This window comes from Macrobrachium nipponense, chromosome 22 (genome assembly GCF_015104395.2).
Source record: "Macrobrachium nipponense isolate FS-2020 chromosome 22, ASM1510439v2, whole genome shotgun sequence".
NCBI classification, from domain to species: Eukaryota; Metazoa; Arthropoda; class Malacostraca; order Decapoda; family Palaemonidae; genus Macrobrachium; species Macrobrachium nipponense.
The window spans coordinates 58,216,530-58,226,529 of record NC_087213.1 but is presented as its reverse complement, the minus strand read 5'-3'; the positions used below and the strand labels follow the sequence as shown (position 1 = coordinate 58,226,529).

The window sequence follows — 10,000 nt, the reverse complement described above, 5'->3', positions numbered from 1 at the left end:
ACAACGTCGAAATGCTCACTGTTTGAAATGTAATTCTCGACCTTGGGAGCTTCTCACAGGTGACGCTCCCCTTTAAGAAGGAGCGAAATACGAAGAAGCGACTGATTTTACATAGGTAGAAGAAGAAGAAGTAGAGAGAGAGAGAGAGAGAGAGAGAGAGAGAGAGAGAGAGAGAGAGAGAGAGAGATAATGTTCAAGGAAGCTAAAAAGAAAAAAAAAGTATCGAGCTATGTTGGTGATTAATTTCATGTTCCCAACTGCAGTTGATCGTGCTGTTCTATCCGTATATATGAGAGAGCATACAGGCACAGACACCCACATCAAGCACACACACACACAACACACCAGCTATATTATAATAATTAATAATATAATAATAATATATAATATTATTTAATATATATGATATATTATATAATATTAAGTATATATAAAATATTTTGATTTATATACGGTCATATGGACTACAACCCACCAAAGTCGACTAATCACCAGGTAATAATATTCACTGCTAGGTCAACACAAACACGCAGCTGTTCAAGTTCTTACGTAGAGAACAACGTGCACCTCAATCCGAGAATTCAAAATAAATAAATAAATAAATAAATAAATAAATAAAAAAATGACACTAAACTCGATACAGATTAACTCCGAGAAATAAACCTAAAAAAAATTATAAAAAAACCTAAACACGGACACCATAGACGTCATATACCTACAGTTTTGCCTGGGTTTTTAAATCCACCCCCCCCCCTTTCCTCTCTCTCTCTCTCTCTCTCTCCTCTCGTCTCTCTCTCTCTCTCTTCTCTCTCTCTCTCTCTCTCTCCAACGGCCAAAACGAATGCTAAGAAAATCCTGCCCAATCAGCAAGGAGAGAGAGAAACTTTCCGAGCATTTTTTATTATAAATTGTTGCTTTTAAAGAGAGAGAGAGAGAGAGAGAGAGAGAGAGGAGAGAGAGAGAGAGAGAGAGAGATTATCTTCACAATGTCACAGAAAATCTAAAACTTTTCCAACTCACACATAAACACACACACACACACACTACACACACACACACACACACATATATATATATATATATATATATATATATATATATATATATATAAGAGAGAGAGAGAAGAGCGAGAGAGAGCCGATTTGAATAAAGCAGCAATCATACACTGTCGTCAAAACATTCCAGGTCATCGGAGACAGACATAGCTAGCTATATAAGAGTGAGATTTTGTATATTTCCTGAAAAGCCTTCGAAACATCAAAGGTCACCTTTACAGAGAGAGAGAGAGAGAAGAGAGAGAGAGATGAGAGAGAGAGAGAGAGAGGATGAATTTTTACAGCAAATGAATAAAAGCATTAACAAATCTCAGACCACAACAACGCAACGGTACACGCCATCAAAAGCAACACGGATCAAGGCCTTGCTTGCTGGACATGGGATCAGGAAAGCTCTACGCGTATACAGTCTCCCTCTGAAGGTTAAGGGAAAAATGTAGAAAAAATATGTAGAAAAAATGTAGAATAAAGTCAGTACAGCGCAACGCGACGAAACCATAAAAAAAAGCAAGTGTAAAACAAGAGAATATTTTTTTTCTGTTTCCCCAAAAACTGATATTTAAACTTTTTCGCCGCCTCTCTCTCTCTCTCTCTCTCTCTCTCTCTCTCCTCTATCTCTGCAAAAACTGATATTGTAAACTTTTTCGCCTCTCCATCCTCTCTCTCTCTCTCTCTCTCTATCTTTCTCTCTCTCTCTCTCTCTCTCGCCGCAAAAACTGATATTAAACTTTTTCGCCCTCTCTCTCTCTCTCTCTCTCTCTCTGTTTTGAAAAGTGCGTTTGGTTAGTTTGTTACACTCCGAACAAAAGCCGTACGATACGTGTCCCTCGCGCGTTGCATTACAAAATGGGAAGAAAGTCTGCCTGTTGGCATAAGGCCTGATACTAGGTATGTTTACCGAGACATCTCTGTCATGAGTGACAATCTCGACGTATGATGATAAACCAAAATTTAGCAGTCATTGCTCGTCATTATTTATAAAAAAAACATCAGTAACTTTGTTTTAATTTAATAATGTTTGTATTCCTAAATTACCGCAATGCTATTCAGTTTCTGCTGAAATCAAGTATACATACTCATGCGCGCACACGCATGCATCCATACAAGCATATATCACACAACAAATAAATAAATAAAATATATATATATATATATATATATATATATATATATATATATATGTATATATATATTATATAAAACTCAGAACGTGATTCATCAATAAAGATTCATCAATTTAGAATCATCAATCAGACTAGTAGTCTAACATACCCCTCCCTCATTGAAACTGTCTAAAAATCACTTTCTGGTCACCAATCCCTGAGTTTTTAAATTCATGAAGTTTTAAAACTTGAGGACCTCTAGGTGACCTTAAAATTCCCCCTGACCTTTGACCTGAATCGCATATCTTGACTTTTAACTATGCCCATGACATCAGTCTGTAAAGGGTATAGAGCCTGGATAGTGGGTATCTGAACTATCATCAGTTTAAAGAGAGAGAGAGAGGGCGAAAAAAGTTTTAAATCATGTTATTAATAAATATATTTAACTGAATATATTATGTGTGGACAAGGGCATCTAATGATCACATGGGATTTAAAAGAGAGAGAGAGAGGGCGAAAAAGTTTAATATCATGTTATTATAAATATATTAACTGAATATATATGTAGCCTGGACAATGGGCATCTAAATGATCACAAATGGGATTTAAAAGAACATTGTCAAGGCTTTCGTAAAATAAATAAATAATTAATAAATGAATAATTCCATGTTATCAAATATATTAACTGAATAAATATGTGTCGTATACCAAGGTACATAAATGAATAAATAATGTCATCAACTTAAACATAGATAAATAAATATATACAACACCGGTCAGAGAGAGAGAGAGAGAGAGAGAGAGAGAGAGAGAGAGAGAGAGAGAGAGAGAGGGGTATTCAATCAACCGAGTATCATCGATGAAAGTTGGTATTGTTGTTGTTGCCAAGAGGGGTATATCCTCGCGATTATTATCTCCTCGCGAATATGCACAGCTGAATATCGCGAATATTCCATCGCTTGGGGGGAGGGACAAATTCAAGCAAACGGGACCTGCCTCTCTTATTGCGTGATTCATGAAGATTGCTTTGCCCCAAAATAAAAGTAAAAAATAAAAAAATAAATAAATAAAACACGTCACTTGGGGGAAATTGTTATTTATATTTTTCTTGTACGCCTTTGGGAGTTTTATTCTATTGAAATATGCTATGTAAAACTATGATGTTTTTGGGTTGCTTCTCTTTTTCTTTTTTGTCATTAATGTGGATATATAAGATGTTAAATATATAATATATAATATATATATATATATATATATATATATATCTTATGTGTATATATAAAATATTTACTTATTTATATATGTATGTGCATATATATATATATATATATAATATATATATATATATATACACACATACATACATACATACAGACAACACACTCGACATTAGGATACATTAAAAACATTTAACTAAACAAACAAGAATCACGTGGTTTAATCATACATATCAGAAAAGAGGAAAAAAAACCATATGCAACATGTAAAAAACAGCATATGCAACATATAAAAAAAAGAGCAAACAAAATGAATCCTCTCGTTTCTGTGCCTAAACTGAGGTTTATCATCTGCGGGCGTTTAATTACCGATCCAGTAATAGCCGACCTCCCAGTGATTGTGGAAGATATTGTGTCTACGGGGGCCTTCGCCCCACGATACAATCAATAATCCATTTTCCCCCGCGATAAGAGAGCAAAGGTACGAGGTCTCATCATCGGCCATTTTTCGGCGTTTTTCGCCAGTTTTTCCAGGGGTAATGTCTTTACTGCGTGTGTGCATACGTCCTTATATATTTGTATATGTATACTATAATGTATATGCGTATATCATATATATTTATATATATGAACAAAGTTACAGCGACGAAGGAAAATTGAAACGTTGGAGATGCTAAAGTACTTTCGTCTTATTACCAACACATGTCCACAGTTTCTGTGAACATGTCTTGGTAATAAGACGAAAGTGTACTTGGCACCTCCAGTGTTTCAATTTTTTTCGTCGCTGTATATGTGTGAGTGTGTATATGCTATAGTAGATTCACATCACCCGTGCATTTGATGTCTAGGCCAGTCCATTACAACACTCCTGATTATCTGTTGATAAGCCAATCACAAGGCTGGAAACTCCCAATCTCTCGAGAGAGTTCACATGCGTAGGAACTATGTTCCACCTCTCCTGAAGGATATGTCTTTCAAAATTATCCCTCAGGAGAGGTAGAACATTCATCCTCCCCATGTGAACTCTCTCGAGAGACTGAGAGTTTCCATCCCTGTGATTTGCTTATCAATAACCAATCAGGAGGGTCGTAAGGGACTGGCCTAGATATCAAATGCAAGGTTCATGTGAATCTACAGTATATGTAATGTTCAGTGTATATGTATAATATATATATATATATATATATTATATATATATTAGATATATATATATATATAATATATATATAATATATATATTATGTTCGAACAGTAATATCATCCTTATTCTTCATCGTAGAAGAAAAGTAAGAGCACATTTGGAATCTACGTGAAATGCTCTATCAGAATAACGTTCCTCTCTCCAACTCCCATAGCATGGCCGAATAAAAAAAATAGTTCAATTCGGTCCAGTAGTTTTCGCCGTCTGTAGCGAACATACACAAGTACGTAGATGCATAGTCCGACAGTCAGCTTTATGTATAAGGTATATATATAATAACGCATACACATAATTTCCTCCATACTTCAATATATAAAGAAGTAACTCCTTTTGTGGATTTAATCCCCAATGTAAATAAACTAAAGAGGGGGGGGAGGGGGGTGGGGGGGGGGGGTAGGGCAGCTGACCCAAAAGTTTCAAAATATGAAGCAAAGGTTCCTGGCGTTAATCCACGTTTGATCAGAAGTACTGTTGGGTCTCTGCCTTCATATACTAAATCTTGAAAATCTTCCTATAAATCACTCATAGCTCCTTCCTTGCCATTTACCCTAATTGAGAGTATGCATACTCTAGTGTGAATACGTGATTTATATAATAATGCGCATAAATAAAGTATGTATTTATATGTTTATAAATAAAAAAAATCAACACTTACCGTGGTTATCACCCGATGAAGATTCCTACGATCTGTAAATAGAAAAGATAATTATATGAGATGCAACGGAATTGTTATTATGAATTATTATTATTATTATTATTATTATTATTATTATTATTATTATTATTATTTACAATGAGCAAATAATAAAGATGGTACGTAAAAAATATCATTTAATACGAAGGATTCGACTAGGTCATGCTTATGTATGCAAGCACATGACCAAACATACATACATACATACATACATACATTACATACATACATACATACATACATACATACATACATATATACACACATACATACAAATATACATTACATACATACATACACTTATATGGCAACAGAACTCAGAAAAATATCATAAGCACCAGGAAAGTTGTGAATACTGACTGATTTCTAATTATCATGAACAACGGTAATAAAAACAAACAATAAAAACGATAAAAATACTAACAAACAACAGAAGTACAGAAAAGCCGTGAAAAATTATAGCAATAAAAATATACTTTATTTAAGCTTAATGCCAAAAACAAATAAAGAATGCAGATGCAACGGATATTACAAAACAAAATTACACTTCACTCATAATAATAATAATAATAATATCAGGACAGAGATCTTCCAGGGCGACTCACTGTCCCCACTACTCTTCGTAGTAGCCATGATTCCCATGACAAAAGTACTACAAAAGATGGATGCCGGGTACTAACTCAAGAAAAGAGGCAATAGAATTAACCATCTGATGTTCATGGACGACATCAACCTGTATGGTAAGAGCATCAAGGAAATGGATACCCTAATCCAGACTGTAAGGATTGTATCTGGGGACATCAGGATGGAGTTTGGAATAGAAAAATGCGCCTTAGTCAACATACAAAAAGGCAAAGTAACGAGAACTGAAGGGATAAAGCTAGCAGATGGGAGCAACATCAAAAACATAGATGAGACTGGATACAAATACCTTGGAATAATGGAAGGAGGGCATATAAAACACCAAGAGATGAAGGACACGATCAGGAAAGAATATATGCAGAGACTCAAAGCGATACTCAAGTCAAAACTCAACGCCGGAAATATATTAAAAGCCATAAACACATGGGCAGTGCCAGTAATCAGATACAGCGCAGGAATAGTGGAATGGACGAAGGCAGAACTCCGCAGCATAGATCAGAAAACCAGGAAACATATGGCAATACGCAATGCACTAAACCCAAGAGCAAATACGGACAGACTATACATAACACGAAAGGAAGGAGGGAGAGGACTACTAAGTATAGAGGACTGCGTCAACATCGAGAACAGAACACTGGGGCAATATCTGAAAACCAGTGAAGACGAGTGGCTAAAGAGTGCATGGGAAGAAGGACTAATATAAGTAGACGAAGACCCAGAAATATACAGAGACAGGAGAATGACAAACAGAACAAAGGACTGGCACAACAAACCAATGCACGGACAATACATGAGATAGACTAAAGAACTAGCCAGCGATGACACATGGCAATGGCTACAGATGGGAGAGCTAAAGAAGGAAACCGAAGGAATGATAACGCGGCACAAGATCAGCCCTAAGAAAGGTGTTCAAAGGAACGATAGAAACCGAAATAACATCTCTCCCCTATGTTAAAGGAAGTTGGCCAACATATTGAAAAAAGGTGAAACCAAAATAAACCACCATAGCAAGCGAATGCCCGGCACTTGCATAGAACCAGTACAAAAAGAGGCATGATTCGGTGGAAAAAGCCCTCTACTGGAGCCTGTGCAAGAAACATCAGCTACCTTGCAGTAATAAGTGGTACGAACACCAACCCGAAGGAGTGATAGAAAACGATCAGGCAAAGATCCTCTGGGACTATGGTATCAGAACAGATAGGGTGATACGTGCAAATAGACCAGACGTGAGGTTGATTCACAAAGTACAGAAGAAAGTATCACTCATTGACGTCGCAATATCATGGGACACTAGAGCTGAAGAGAAAGAAAGGGAAAAAATGGATAAGTATCAATATCTGAAAATAGAAATAAGAAGGATATGGGATATGCTAGTGGAAATTGTACCCATAATCATAGGAGCACTAGGCACGATCCCAAGATCCCTGAAAAGGAATCTAGAAAAACTAGAGGCTGAAGTAGCTCCAGGACTCATGCAGAAGAGTGTGATCCTAGAAACGGCGCACATAGTAAGAAAAGGAGGCAGGATGCAACCCGGAACCCCACACTATAAATACCACCCAGTAGAATTGGAGGACTGTGATAGAGCAAAAAAGAAGAAAAAAAAAATATATGCTGACAAATTATAGTAAAAATCAAATCAAATCTCTAAGCTAAAAGCAGCAACAGTAGAACGATTTCTGTGACTCTCAGAGAGAGAGAGAGAGAGAGAGAGAGAGAGGAGAGAGAGAGAGAGAGAGAGAGGATAGTTACATTTGTGAAAAAATGACAGTTCACTGACAAAAATCAGTATCATCAGAGAGAGAGAGAGAGAGAGAGAGAGAGAGACTTGCTGGTAAAAGGATAATAATGTACATCAACGAACAAAAACCGGGCAAAGACATACGCAAACCAACGGACATGAATGTTACAAAATAATAAAATATAAAAAAGATTCCTAACATACAACACTATTCAGCTTCACAGGAGAGGCAAGAGTAACAAAGGTTTAAAAATAACGTAAACACAGAAAGGAATAAACAGAGAGAACTGTATAGTAGGGAAAGATGAAAAAATAATCTACCCATTAAACGTTAAAACAAAACACCCTACGAACCTCCAGAAATAGAAAAAAAGAAGAAAATGAAAACAGAAGATAAAAGATAATCCTACACTTTCTGGTATCAAAAGAGGAAGGGGGGTGGGGAGTGGGAAGCAATACCACCGAATTTTTCAGAACGAGAGAGAGAGAGAAATTTAAAAAATGTCTCGCGATAAAAAGAAAATTATTGTACTTGCAAATAAACATGCTCACATTAAGACACTTTCACAGAGAGAGAGAGAGAGAGAGAGAGAGAGAGAGAGAGCGAGTCTTTTGAAAACAGTCTGGTGATAAAAAATAAATTGGTCCTTCCAAATAAACATATGCAAACAATCAATCTATTCACAGAGAGAGAGAGAGAGAGAGAGAGAGAGAGAGAGAGAGAGATGCACTGGAGAAGACAAGAGAAACGGAAATGTGAGAGAGAGAGAGAGAGAGAGAGAGAGAGAGAGAGAGAGAGAGAAATGCATTCAAGATGAGAAGAGAAACGGAAATGTGTGCGTCAGAGAGAGAGAGAGAGAGAGAGAGAGAGAGAGAGAGAGAGAGATACACATTCGGCAGCCGCCGGCTGCTCACCAAACTGACAATGGCCATATTATAAAAGCAAAATGACAGCCAATAGCAGAGAACAGCGCAACAATGGAACAATAGCAGCTGCGGAATGTATATACTCCAGATTGGGCCGCTCCCGATGCAAACAAAGACAACAATGAAACAAGTACAGGGGCCCCAAGAATGTGACTTGAACGCGATTCGAAGGAGAAGACAAATTAAAAAGAGAGAGAGGAAAAAAAATTTGATATTGAAAAAGCAGAAGACACCGTTTAAATAGCCACGCAGGTCTTCGCTTCAGTATTTTTCGTATTAAATCTCCCCTCTTTTGTTTTTTGTGAGCAAAGTTTTTTTTCTTTTTTTTTTAATCTTCGACTAGTCTTTGTATCAAATCTACATTTTTTTTAAGTCTTCGACTAGTCTTTGTATCAAATCTACACATGGCTTTTGGTTGAAATAATTTCGTCTCCATTTTGTATAAAGCTTTACCTTGGATTTTGTTTCAAATCAAGAAATATCTTTTGTTTAAGATAATTTTTTCTTCCTTTTATACAATTTCCCCTTAGTTTTTGTATCAAATCTAGTTTTTTTTTTTTTTTTTTTTTTTTTAAATCATATCTTACTCCTTGTGCTTTCTCATTATTTAATTTTGTGTTTGAAAATTTCTTCGTAATTTCTTTTTTCATAAAACCTTCCTTAATTTTTTTTCGAAATATTCTCCTCAGTTTACCTTTTAGATCTATTCTAAGGTTTAACCTGAAATACTCAACTAAATGATCCCTTAGTGTCTGTTGGAACGTTAATTATTTTCTTGTAACAAATCGTCCCTTATCTTTTGGGAAAAAAATTCACTAACTTTCAATAAGAATTTACTTTTGTATTCGACTAAATCTTCGCTGAACACTTTCGTTAAAAATTTGCTTTTATATTCGACTAAATCTTCGCTGAACACTTTCATTAAAATATTTACTTTTGTATTCGACTAAATCTTCGCTGAAAACTTTCATTAAAAATTTACTATTATATTCGACTAAATCTTCGCTGAACACTTACGTTAAAAATTTACTTTTATATTCGACTAAATCTTCGCTGAACACTTTCATTACATATTTACTTTTTTATTCGACTAGATCTTCGCTGAACACTTTCATTAAAAATTTATTAATATATTCGACTAAATCTTCGCTGAACACTTTCATTAAAATATTCCAATACTTTTGTTTTAAGATCGTTTAATTTTTGTACAAAATCTTCAAATGTCAGATAGGAGAGCAACAATAAAGTTATAGATGAATATCTACCTAACATTTATTACGTAATAGAAAAAAAAACAATAGCGCTTGTGAAATATCTACCTTGGAATTATTCTTTACTACACACAAAACCCAAGAAATTATCGGGATTTCTACCATACATTTATTATTCATTACACAAAAAACAATAAAGTTATTGAAAT

General features: G+C 35.4%; 1 long non-coding RNA gene across 1 annotated transcript in view; it reads right to left on the bottom strand.

Moving 5' to 3' along the window:
* Nucleotides 1–10,000, bottom strand: part of LOC135198404 (uncharacterized) — a 718,193-nt gene that overhangs the window by 336,089 nt on the left and 372,104 nt on the right. The window contains exon 3 of the long non-coding RNA XR_010310796.1: nucleotides 5,232–5,263. This is a non-coding gene — a long non-coding RNA (uncharacterized LOC135198404). The remainder of the gene's footprint in view (nucleotides 1–5,231; nucleotides 5,264–10,000) is intronic.